Consider the following 11,896-nt stretch of genomic DNA (forward strand, 5'->3'; position numbering starts at 1 on the left):
GGAGACACAGAATCGGAAACAGGCTCCAGGCTCCGAGCCATCAGCCCAGAGCCTGACGCGGGGCTCTGGGCTCACGGACCGCGAGATCGTGACCTGGCTGAAGTCGGACGCTTAACCAACTGCGCCACCCAGGCGCCCCTTTTCTTCTTTCATACAGTCATCAGCTGGCTGGTCTTTCCTCTGTGGCCCCTCTCCACAATCAGACTATGGAAGCAGTTAACCCCCTACTCCCCACCTTTTGATCGTCCCCAAGGAAAACCATGTAGACTCTTTGCATTGCAAAATTTTACTGCTCAGCACCATGGGGAGAAACATAAAGAACAAAGATAGTTTAAATAAAAAAGTTAAAAATACTCATAGTAGGTATTCTAAGAGCAGAATCTTAGATTGCCAAAGTTAGGTTAGCAGTTCCACTACTTACTAATTAGCTTTGTGATGGTGATCAAGATATTTAACTGTCCTTTTCATTACAAAGAAGATAATCATGTGCTCACCTCACATGGCATTGTATAGATTAAATGAAATCATGCCTATAAAGTTTTTTATGCAGTGCCTGACACATAAATCACAGTGAGTGATTTATTTAATACTCATTAGCTATTCCATTGTATATCTATATCCATGAGATGTCTATTCTCTCTCTTGCTCTCATTTTCCTCCTGTCTTATATTTTCAGTCCTCAATTATGTCTCAGCAAAAAAATTTGGTAAATCCCTTCTTGTCCTGATTTATCACCGTCCCTTGTTGTCCTAGGTAAAGTTGAAGACAAATACCATGGACGTCTTCTTAACTTAAAATGACCAAAATGGATGTTTAGAAATTTTTTTTACAGTGGATTAAATTGTAAAAGATCTTAAATTTTGCATCCTTTCAAATAGACTCTCAAGATAATTCACAGTTCTTGAATGTATGCACCTCTATATTCCTCCCTCCTCTTTTTTTTTTTTTTTTTTTAGAGAGAGAGAGTGAGAGAGAAAGGGCACAAGTGAGCAACGGACAAAGAGAGAGAAATCCAGAGAGAGAGAGAGAGAGAGAGAGAGAGAGAGAGATGGAGAGGGAGGGAGACAGAGAGAGAGAGAGAAGCAGACTCACCCTAGAGAGGGCTCGTGTTCACCCGAGGCAGGGTTTGAGCTCACCCAAAGAAGTGGGACTCCGGCTTACTTGATGTGAGACTGGAATTTACAAACCGAACCATGAGATCATGACCTGAGCCAAAGTCAGATGCTTGATGACTGAGTCACCCAGGCGCCCCCCCCCCCCTTATAGTATGGAGGAATAAAGAGTGTGCCTTATCATCCTTCTTCCTTGGGGGTATATAATGGGAGAAATAATGGTAATACTAATAAATCTTTAATGTATGGACAGTGTCTCCCTAGTGCTGAAAAGAACCAAGAGGAATCCTCTCAGAGGCATAGCCAATATATAAATAGGTCTAGATTAGAAAATAATTTGACCATTAAGAATTGTGTTATACTTACACCAGGAATATGATGTGGTGGGCAGTATAACCAAATCCATGATATAATGGAACACCAAAATAGGCTTTTCCATGTTATAGCTTAAAAAAATAATAATAACACAAAATATGGAAACCATGTGGTAGAAATTGCACCATGCACAAATAAGCTTTTCTGGTTTCCAATGTGTTTGTTTCTTCTCTTCTCTTTTTTTCTTTTTGAATGGCCACAGAGGCTAGTCATTCTTATGTACTTCAAAGCAGAAAATGTTCATGCAGAAGATGACTTGGGATATGCAGGTAAATATTTCATTAAAATGTTGTGTGAAAGAAATACACAGCAGTACAAGTAAAGTTCCAAAATAGAAGACTCTAACTATCTGAAAAACTCTGACTTATTTTTGTGGGCTTTGGATTGGATAGAATTTAAGCAAGTCATTTCATTAGAAGGAAAGATAAGGAAGAGGGTAAAAAAAAAAAAGGGTGACAAGGCAGGAGGGGATGGTAAGGAAAGGATTTTGTTTGTCAGCCTGGAGCCCTTGAGATTGCTTCTTTGGGAAGAGAGGTCAGCCTTGCTGAAGCTTTATGGGTCAATCAAAGGAATTATTATTGCCTTGTGTGTAGAAATGGGATGAACAGTAACATTTAGACTGTTCCGATGTTCGTTAATTCACTGAGCACCTCTGATGCGTCAGGCATCATTCTAGGTTCTGGTGCTATAGTAGCTAATACTAGGTTCTGGGGCTACAGTGGTTAACACTAGGTTCTGGGGCTAGTAGTTAATAACCAGATTCTGGCACTGTAATGGTTAACACTAGGTTCTGGGGTTAGTAGTTAACATGAGATTCTAGGGCTATAGTAGTTAATAAAAGCGACAAACATCTTTGAACTGATATAGTTTATTTTCTGTTGGGGTCAGAAACATTAAAATACAAAATTAAATATATAATATGACCGATGATGATAAATATGATAGAAAAAATAAAGCATTAATAAAGGGGGATAAGACATGCTAAATATGGGGGAGGCTTAAAGAGTTGCAGAGAAGCCCTCTCAAAAAAGGTAACATTTGAGGAAAGTCCTTAAAGAAGTGAGGGAATGAGCCATGTGGACAGTTATGGAGAGGACGTTTCCAGGTAAAAGGAAACAGCAAGTTCGAGGACCTGGGTTGGAAATAAACTGGCGTGGTTAAGGCATGGTCATAAGTCAGCGTATCTTTAGAGGAGTGAGGGAAGGAGAGAGTAGCAGGAGACAGACTGAGCAGAAAGAAAAAGGAAATCCAAGTTAAACAAGTACAGTTTTCTTGTATTTTAACCAAAATCTAATTATTTGAGGAGCATTTGAGTTACAGAGCACACTGCCCCTTTTTATTTCTCTTATCTGAACATCATTGCATGGATATTCAATAATGTCATTCAGCCTTCTAGCTCACAGGTAAATCATTTAAAGCATTGGAGGCCACTGTGAGGCAGTCAGTGAAGGTTTGGATGGAGGGAAGGCCGTGATCTGACTTGGATCTCTTGGCGATCTCTCTGGAATTTCTATGCCAGGAGTAGGTTGAATAGGGTGGAGGCAAAAGCTAAGCGAGATGCCATGGCGATAATCTCAGTGAGAGATGATGGAGACTGGGTCCACGGTGGTGAAAAGAGATTGAATCCAGAAATATGTATTTTAAAGGGAGAGGAATTGGAAGGATAAAGTTGTCAATGACTGAGACGGAAAAGGCTGCAGGATAATATTTTAGTCAAAAAAAGTTGAACTCAGGTTTGGACATGTGGAATTTGAAATATTTATTATTAGGTTACCTGTACTAATGAAAATGACTATGCTGTGGATATGTAATTGACACAAAATTGCAACTCATTTGTATCACTCAGTTTTTCAGTCCACAAATATTTATCGAAGGCTTACTATTGACCTACACCATGGTTGGCACAGCGTGTGCCTCAAAAGCAATACAAATGTTTACATGCTTTGATTCTGTAATTCCATTTGTAGAAAATGATATTCAAGACAAAATTAGAAGAGCAATCAAAAGTATAATCAGGGGTGCCTGGGTGGCTCAGTCAGTCAAATGTCTGACTCTTGATCTGTACTCACATTCTGATCTCACTGTTCATGAGTTTGAGCCACACGTTGGGCTCTGCGATGACTGCACAGAGCCTGCCTGGGATTCTCTGTGTCTCCCTCTCTGCCCCTCCTCTGGTCATGTTCTAAAAATAAATAAATACATGTTAAAAATACATATATAACCAGAGTGCAGTTCTTTGTAGCTTGAGGTATAGTAGGTTTGAATGACTTGTACTATCCTATCCCTAATTGACATATGTCATAAGAGGTGAAGGAAGATCAAGTGTAGAAAAGGATCACCATCCACTCCTAGACTTGTTTCTTCTGTACTACATTTGTACTTACCTTGCTCAGCTTACAGGCTTTTCTGGCATCAAGAATGAGAATTTCAGGGCATCTCGGTATTAGGCACTGGTTAGGCGGCTGACTCCTGATTTTGGCTCAGGTCGTCTCATGGCTTATAAGTTCAAGCCCCGCATCAGGCTTTGCACTGCCAGTTCTCGGGGTTCTCTCTCTCTCCCTCTCTCTCTGCCCCTCCCCTGCTTGTACTCTCTCTCAAAATAAATAAACAAACTTAAATATAAAAAGAATGAGAATTTCTTTTTGGTCCCTGTAACTTCTGGCCACAGTGACACTTTAACACTTAGGAGCAAGTTATGAATAGATTTCAAAATAAATTCCCACTGAAGATATAAGAAAAAGGAAGGGGATTCCAAATTAATGCGGTATAATTTCCTTATTATAGTTTAATCAAAATTTAATTATATTGAGAAATGAGGAGTTATAGGCACCCTGTCTCTTTCCATTTCTCTCATTCTAACTTTGGCTGCTGGATGCCTGATTCTGTCATTCCAGCTTATAGTTCAAGAGTGATTTAAACTTCACTTCTTTGGGCTTTATAGAGATTTCAGTTTCTGACAGATGTGATTGTTAATACTCTGAGTAGGTATGGCCAGCTCTTAGGGAAATGTTGTATCAGTTCAGACCCATTTTATTTTTTTGTACACTGAATATTCTCTCTTATTTGTCAAGAGCCAAATTTAAAGGGAGTCATCTACTGTGGTGACACTTGGCTTTGCTCTGGCACTCATTTTCTAAGCCAGTGTCAATACCTATGTTCATTGTTTAGGCCAGCCATGATGGCTATTGCCATCTTGTTCCGGGATAGACCTATCTTGCTCAAGTCTTTTTCCAACAGCCATGCCAGAAACTTTGGGTTTTATTTTATTTTATTTTTCTAAGTGTTTACTTATTTATTTTTCAGAGAGTAGGGTGAGGGGAGGGAGAGAAAACACAAGCAGAGGATGGGCAGAGAGAGAGGGAGAGATTCCCGGGCAAGTTCCATGTTGTCAGCACAGAACCCAACTCAGTGCTCGAACTCACGAACCATGAGCTCATAACCCAAACCAAAATTAAGAGTTGCACTCTTACCTGACTGAGTCACCCAGCTGTCTACAGAAACTTTTGGTTTTAAATGCTTCCCCTTTGCACTCGAAGGTCCTTGAATGCCTTATAAGGTCCTTTGAGGAGCATTTCCAATTTTCAGGTCCTTTGCAGCTTTTTCTGGTGCAAGTTCGTACACCAACCTGCCTTTCCATGCTTACTCTCCATCTCCCCCTAATCAACACTTCCACTTAGTTTACTATCTTTTCATAAATCTAATATTTAAACATAAAATATGTTGAATAAATTATTTTAGAGATAATAAACATAATTTTTTATAAATAATAAATACTATTGTGTTTAGAAACAATAAACATTATTTTTAGTCATGAACTAATTATTTTATTTGTATTAACCTATAACGATAAAACAAATGTGCCAGTTTATACAGGTTATGAATCTACATAAAAAAGTATTGTGTCACTTGTACCCCAATGTTTATAGCAGCACTCTCAACAATAGCCAAATGATGGAAAGAGCCTAAATGTCCATCAACTGATGAATGGATAAAGAAATTGTGGTTTATATACACAATGGAGTACTACGTGGCAATGAGAAAGAATGAAATATGGCCCTTTGTAGCAACGTGGATAGAACTGGAGAGTGTGATGCTAAGTGAAATAAGCCATACAGAGAAAGACATCGATACCATATGTTTTCACTCTTATGTGGATCCTGAGAAACTTAACAGAAACCCATGGGGGAGGGGAAGGAAAAAAAAAAGAGGTTAGAGTGGGAGAGAGCCAAAGCATAAGAGACTCTTAAAAAGTGAGAACAAACTGAGGGTTGATGGGGGGTGGGAGGGAGGGGAGGGTGGGTGATGGGTATCGAGGAGGGCACCTTTTGGGATGAGCACTGGGTGTTGTATGGAAACCAATTTGACAATAAATTTCATATATTGAAAAAAAAAGTATTGTGTCAGTAGGGACTTCTGTATTTTGACAAGTTGTGTCTGATGGTAAAGTAACTAAATAATATGAAAATAATTTTGTAACAACCGTAAAAAATAACCTATTTTACTGCCAGAGACAAGGGTCACTTTACTGAGGTTTATTTTTGGATTACTATTGGAAGGAACTCAACGAATATCATTGCGGGCTCTGCAAATGCTAGGAACACCAAAAGTCTTATTAATTTCTTACAGCTATATATGATTCTTATATTTTCCTTAAAAGTATACTACTATACAACTGAATAAACCATAGTCTAGTTAGAGGGGATAACTTATGGAATTTCTTTTAAATTTGAACTCATGATAAAAGGGGAAAATTTTTTCAGGCTTTTTTTAGAAGGACAGAATTTGGAAGTTCATATAACCCTATAAACATCCATTTTGAAATCTTTCCATTTAAGGTAAAAAATGCCTATAGTGGTGATATTATTAATACAATAAAATAAGTATCATTTTGACAGTCAATTGTATTTCTCTTGTGTTAATACATAATTCAATATGGGTGCACAAAAATAATTGTTCACAGGGCACCTGGGTGGCTCAGTAGCTTAAGTGTACAACTCTCGATTTCAGCTCAGGCCATGATCCCATGGTTTATGAGTTCAAGCCCAGCGTTGGGCTCAGCCTGCTTGGGGTTTTCTCTCTCTCCCTCTCTCTCTTCCCCTCCCTGTTCTCTCTCTTTCTCTCTCTCACAAAATAAATAAGTAAACTTAAAAAAATAATCATTCATTTACAAATTTACCCATCCAACAAAGGTTTTGTTGCCCATTCTGTCCAGGGTACAATGGGGTTCTAAAGGATGGTGAAGAAATCTCTCTACAAGGACTTAGATGTTTAGGAGACACCAACAATTAAATAGTAATATGGGAATTATTATAGAGATGTCTATAGTTTCTATGGAATTAAATAGAAAGATCACATAATCAATATTAAGATAGAGGAGTTCAGGAAGTCGTTATTTCAATAGTTATTTTTACTGAGGGACAGCAGAAAATTGGAAGTAAAAAAATGTGAGGAAAGGCAAAGAGATCCAATGAGTTCTATAGAATAGAGAAACTCAAGAAAGGAATCTTTGTAGACATCTAAAGAATACTGTACACATTACATTTGAGGAGCTATTAATTATTTCCCGGCATTAGGACACCAGCTGAGTTAAAGGTATTGGTGAGAAAGTAAGACATGGAAGAGAAATTAGGGACACATTCTTTAAGTACTACCTAGAATACTTTAAGTTTAGGTCATTTTTTGAAGAACGGTCATTCTCTGAATGAAGGTCATTCTGTGTGTGTGTGTGTGTGTGTATGTGTGTACAGTGGCAGATATATGATACATGAAAGAGGAAGGGTTGGGAAGGAAGTTAGTGATGGGATCTACATTTCAGAACGACTCCTGGATGCAGGGTAGAGAATGACTAATGTAGTTTAGGACTGATACAGAAGTGGTAAGAAAAGAAAATGACAAAAAAATACAAGCAACAAGAAGTAGGAATTACCAGTCACAACTACAAATGAACAAAAATAGATACATTTAAGAGTACATTTTCTTAGTGCGGGATCTGTCTGGAAAAGTGAGGAAGAAGCAATCCATGGGGAACATTAGGTCTCTATGAAACTGAAGAGAAGGTAGGAAAGGTCATAGGTGGAAAACATATACATTTGAGACAGAAGATGTGACAGACTCAAGTTTTGCCTGCTTCACAATTTGGCTTCATAATGGCTCCAATTATATTATTACGTGGGGAAGATAAAGAAACTCTCCAACAACTTTCATGATTTCAAATTCATATAACCAGTAGTTGATAACAAAAGATGTTTTGGTTCCCCAGTACTGCATAACATTCCATCCCCCAGAAATAAAACTTCAGTGGCTCAAAATAGCAATTACAGATTTTGTTTATGAATCTGCAGTTTGTTCAAGGTTACGTAAAGACAGCTCATATCTGATCCTAATGTTTGGAACCTCAGCTGAGATGATTCAAATCCCTAAGGGCTGGAACTGCTGAAGCTGTTTGGATCCCTCCCACCCTTCTCTCTCTCTCTCTCTCTCTCTCTCTCTCTCTCTCTCTCCAGGTGATTTCAGCATTCTCCATTTCTTTAACAGCAGATGTCAGAATAGTGCAACTTCTTACATGGCATCTCAAAAATCTAAGAACCAGTATTCTACAAAGTTTAGTGAAAGCTTTGAGGCTTCTTCTGAGCTAGCTTCAGAAGTCTAAGGATGTCTCTTCTAATGCATTATGTTGATCAAACAAGTCCTTAATGGGACACCCCAGGTTCAAGGGGAAAGGAATTAGATTCCACCTCTCAAGATAAAGGGTAGGGAAAATTCTGGTCAACCTTTCACTAGGGTGGGGCATTATGTTTATATTTTTATAAATAATATTAAAAATGAGTTTATATATTTTAACCTTTCCCTTAAAGGAGAATTACTTATAAATGTCAACTTCAGAAGATAATAAGGTCCATCATAACACAACTATAATGTCATTTATGTATTATAAGTGATGAACCAGAAGTTGACGTGGGCTGATTTTACTAAAGGAACAGCCAGATTGCTTTATAAACAATGGCCAACTCCTTCCTTCTAACAACGAGAGCAGATGAAGAAATGTGTTTAACTACTAATAATTCCTATCGGGAAACTGTCATTTATATTGAGAGAAATTCAAATATTCTCTTGGTCACATTAACTTAACTAATAAAGATAAGCATCCAGAATAGGAAGAGAAACATGCAAAAAGACTAAAGATCCAAGAGTCTAAAGCGCTATGAGGGGTGTCAATCTGAAACTTGTCCCTGACAGTATGAGGCACCAAAGGACAGAGGGTCTCTATTTTGGACAAATGATGGTGATAAGAGAAAGACCTGAGTGATGAGTGATTACCTGGAATCAGAGTTGTTCTTTAGTGTTGGAATGCAGTTAGTCAGGACTGTGTGGTTTTAAACAACATGGCAGAGGCCAAGTTCCATGGGAGCACGTAAAGTTTCAAGAGTCCTCTGCCAAGGAATTGGCGAGGGTTTGGATCATTGTGCAACCTGGATGTCTTTGCCATGCATGTGTCAGAGCTGAACACTTGCTACATTAGAAAGGAAGGAATTTTTCCAATAGCAAGCAGTATTCGATGTTGGAATGTTCTATGAGTGAACTTTAAATAGAATAAATGTCAATTGTCAGGTGTGATCCTGTTGGAAATTTAAATGAGAGACCCTTGATTTTTGTCCTAGAGTTTTGATTATAGATATATTTGAAACATACCTAGAACTAAATGTTCTTAAATCACAACTTTTATTTAAAAAAAAGCATTTGTAGATTTCACATCTTGGTTTGGAAACTTCCAAGTTGGTTAGCACAAAATAGACACTTTCAGATATTTTTTTGAAGACAATGGCAATTGTTCTAATCTTTGTATAAGTTTGAAGACCTCTGTAATTTTATTCAAAGAGAATATTAATGAGATGTATATATTCTTTTCTTAATATTTTAAGAAAGTGGAATTAATGGAGTCTGTCCAACATCACTCTTGGAGTAAGATGCACTGATTTTTTTTCTCTGACAATAATTTTCTTGAAATTATAACCAACAATGTTCTAAAAAATGCTTTAAAAATTTGTAAAAATGGTGTTGGGTATTGAAATGCTTTTTCACATATTCAAGTATATTGTAGATACAGAATTAGAGAATTGTTTCGGCTCCTGTGTTAAATTATTGAAATGGCTACAAAGTTTAAATGCCCTGAGGACATATGTAAGTAGCTCACTAAATCAACATTAAATAAATCTTTGTATATTCTTCTCCTGATTCTTGAAGATTAAGGGAAGAACAAGTCTCAGGTCTAGGCTTAATGTCAACATTAAGACTTAGCAGGAAGAATGCATCAAAAAGGAAGAGGAAGTATTTAGAAATCAAGGAGATAACAGTGTAGAGGAAGACAAGGATGTCAAGAAAGAAAGGGTAAAATTCAAAATGGAAACATTACAAAAAACTTGCATTTCCTTACCTTACACTTAGGTGCAGACTTATAACTATTCATTAACCTCTGCTGAACTGGTGAGAATATCCTCTTGTGAATTTTAAAGTTTGCATATCTAGGGTACAGTTCCAGTTTTAAAGAAAAATCAAGGACCAAGCTCTTGACCCAGACATCATAATTTAATGCAATTTCAAACTTCGGGGTCAATATACATTGGTAGTTTAATGAGTAGCAAATGGATTAAATGAAAAATACATTCAAGCTAAGTTGACTTCACAAGAGCAAATTCAGTTTCTTTTGGCTCATGAAAAGATTGGGCATAACTTGTTTTGACTTACTTAAATCTTTAAAAATATTCTGATTTATATATACATAATTATGTTCAACTGGTTATCCTCATTACTATTAATTAATTTCCTCAATATGTGCACACTGCTTCAATGGCAACAGAAAGGAAATATGCAATTAGAAATATTTTTAGTCCATCAATTGGTAAAATATCCCATCGGAAGGTAGATATAAAGCTCAGACAACATCTAATGCACAGCATTCCTAACCCAGGGAACATTTTAATCATTAGGAAAAAACACAGTCTGTGTCTTGTTAGCTAATCTGCAAGGGACGTGAGACCAGGTAGGAATTGATTCTAAGCAAGTTCTACATCCCTTGATATCCATCTGCCTGATTCAGAGCAGATGCTGATCATCATTTGTTGAATTTGATGAAATCTTGATAAGTTCAGTTTTATGAAAGCATCATTATCTCATTAAATTTATAACTCAGGAGAACATTTGCTTCTATAGGAAACTAACTGAAATAGTACTTATAGAACAGTAATCTTACACTGTCACATGCTAGAATTCAGGTACAGAAAATAAAAGATTAAAACGGATATAGTCATTCGGAATGACTGCTCTGGAATTTCAAATGACATGTTTAAGCTTCAGAATTGGCTTGAAAAGATAAATAGAGCCTCAGAAATGATTGATATCTCAAATGTTATTAGAATCAACCCTGTTTCATTAGGAGAATCTCAGTTGAACTGTAAGTATTGTTGGTGATGTTAAGATGTTTTATACAATGGAATTTCTTTTGCTAGATTCCATGGGATGGAAGAAAAGAGATGGGGGTTGTAAATATGTTCTCTTTCCATGGATCTCCCAAATCTTGGCTAAAGAAAACTCTGTCTACCCAACTTCCTTTTATTTTTGGCAAAAACTTGTTTTTTTTTTACTAATTATCCCCAGCTGTACCAGATTCTGTACTTCTTTTAACTTCACATGCTCTTACATCTGTGTACTTCTTGTATGGAATATGGGGTCTTAAAATGGGAAATCCTTTGGGAAGGGTGAGTACAGTATAATTGTCCAAAGAGAAAAAATATAAAAACTTGAGGCCGAATAATAGTCTCTTCTATTCTTTCTGTCTGTTGTCAGTCAACTACTGAAAAGCCATTGTACTGGTATTTGCCTACAACAGCAATGGAGCATACTCTTTCAAATGTAAGGAATTTTGATGTAATTCCATTTTTTTTTAAAAATCTCATATTTCCCTTTCTCTTAGTTTTCTGTCAAAGGCAATCAATGAGCCAATTTATAATTTCGAATGAACCAACTGCCCCATTATGCAGATTTGTGCTTAAAGATCCTTCAGAGGATCCTTCATATTTCCTGGTGAAGGATGGCAGTAAAATTGTTATTAATAAGGGTTTGGCCTTGTTATTGTACACTGGGTGATAAAAATATTAAACTGGTAAGAACAGGTACTACACTTGATCTTAGCCAAAAGGCCAAGAAGTGACTGGATGATAAAGATAAAAACACATAAGAGGTACAGAGCACATTTAGGGTTAAATTGGAGAGAGACTCTGCCAGGAAAAAGCAACTACTTTTATTACAAATAAGGAAGCACAGAGTAGACTGAAGAGAGTTTTAACATGTTATATATCTGCTCACTTTTTCTTTGCCCTGGTTGGCCTTATCTTTTTCTTACTTTTCTAACAACT

At 37.0% G+C, this 11,896-nt stretch overlaps 1 pseudogene; it reads right to left on the reverse strand.

Annotated features, from left to right (window-relative positions):
* Positions 1-11,566: 11,566 nt before the first annotated feature.
* On the reverse strand, positions 11,567-11,692 carry LOC122199080 (annotated as a pseudogene).
* Between the last annotated feature and the right edge of the window lie 204 nt (positions 11,693-11,896).

This window comes from Panthera leo, chromosome C2 (genome assembly GCF_018350215.1).
Source record: "Panthera leo isolate Ple1 chromosome C2, P.leo_Ple1_pat1.1, whole genome shotgun sequence".
Taxonomy (NCBI): domain Eukaryota; kingdom Metazoa; phylum Chordata; class Mammalia; order Carnivora; family Felidae; genus Panthera; species Panthera leo.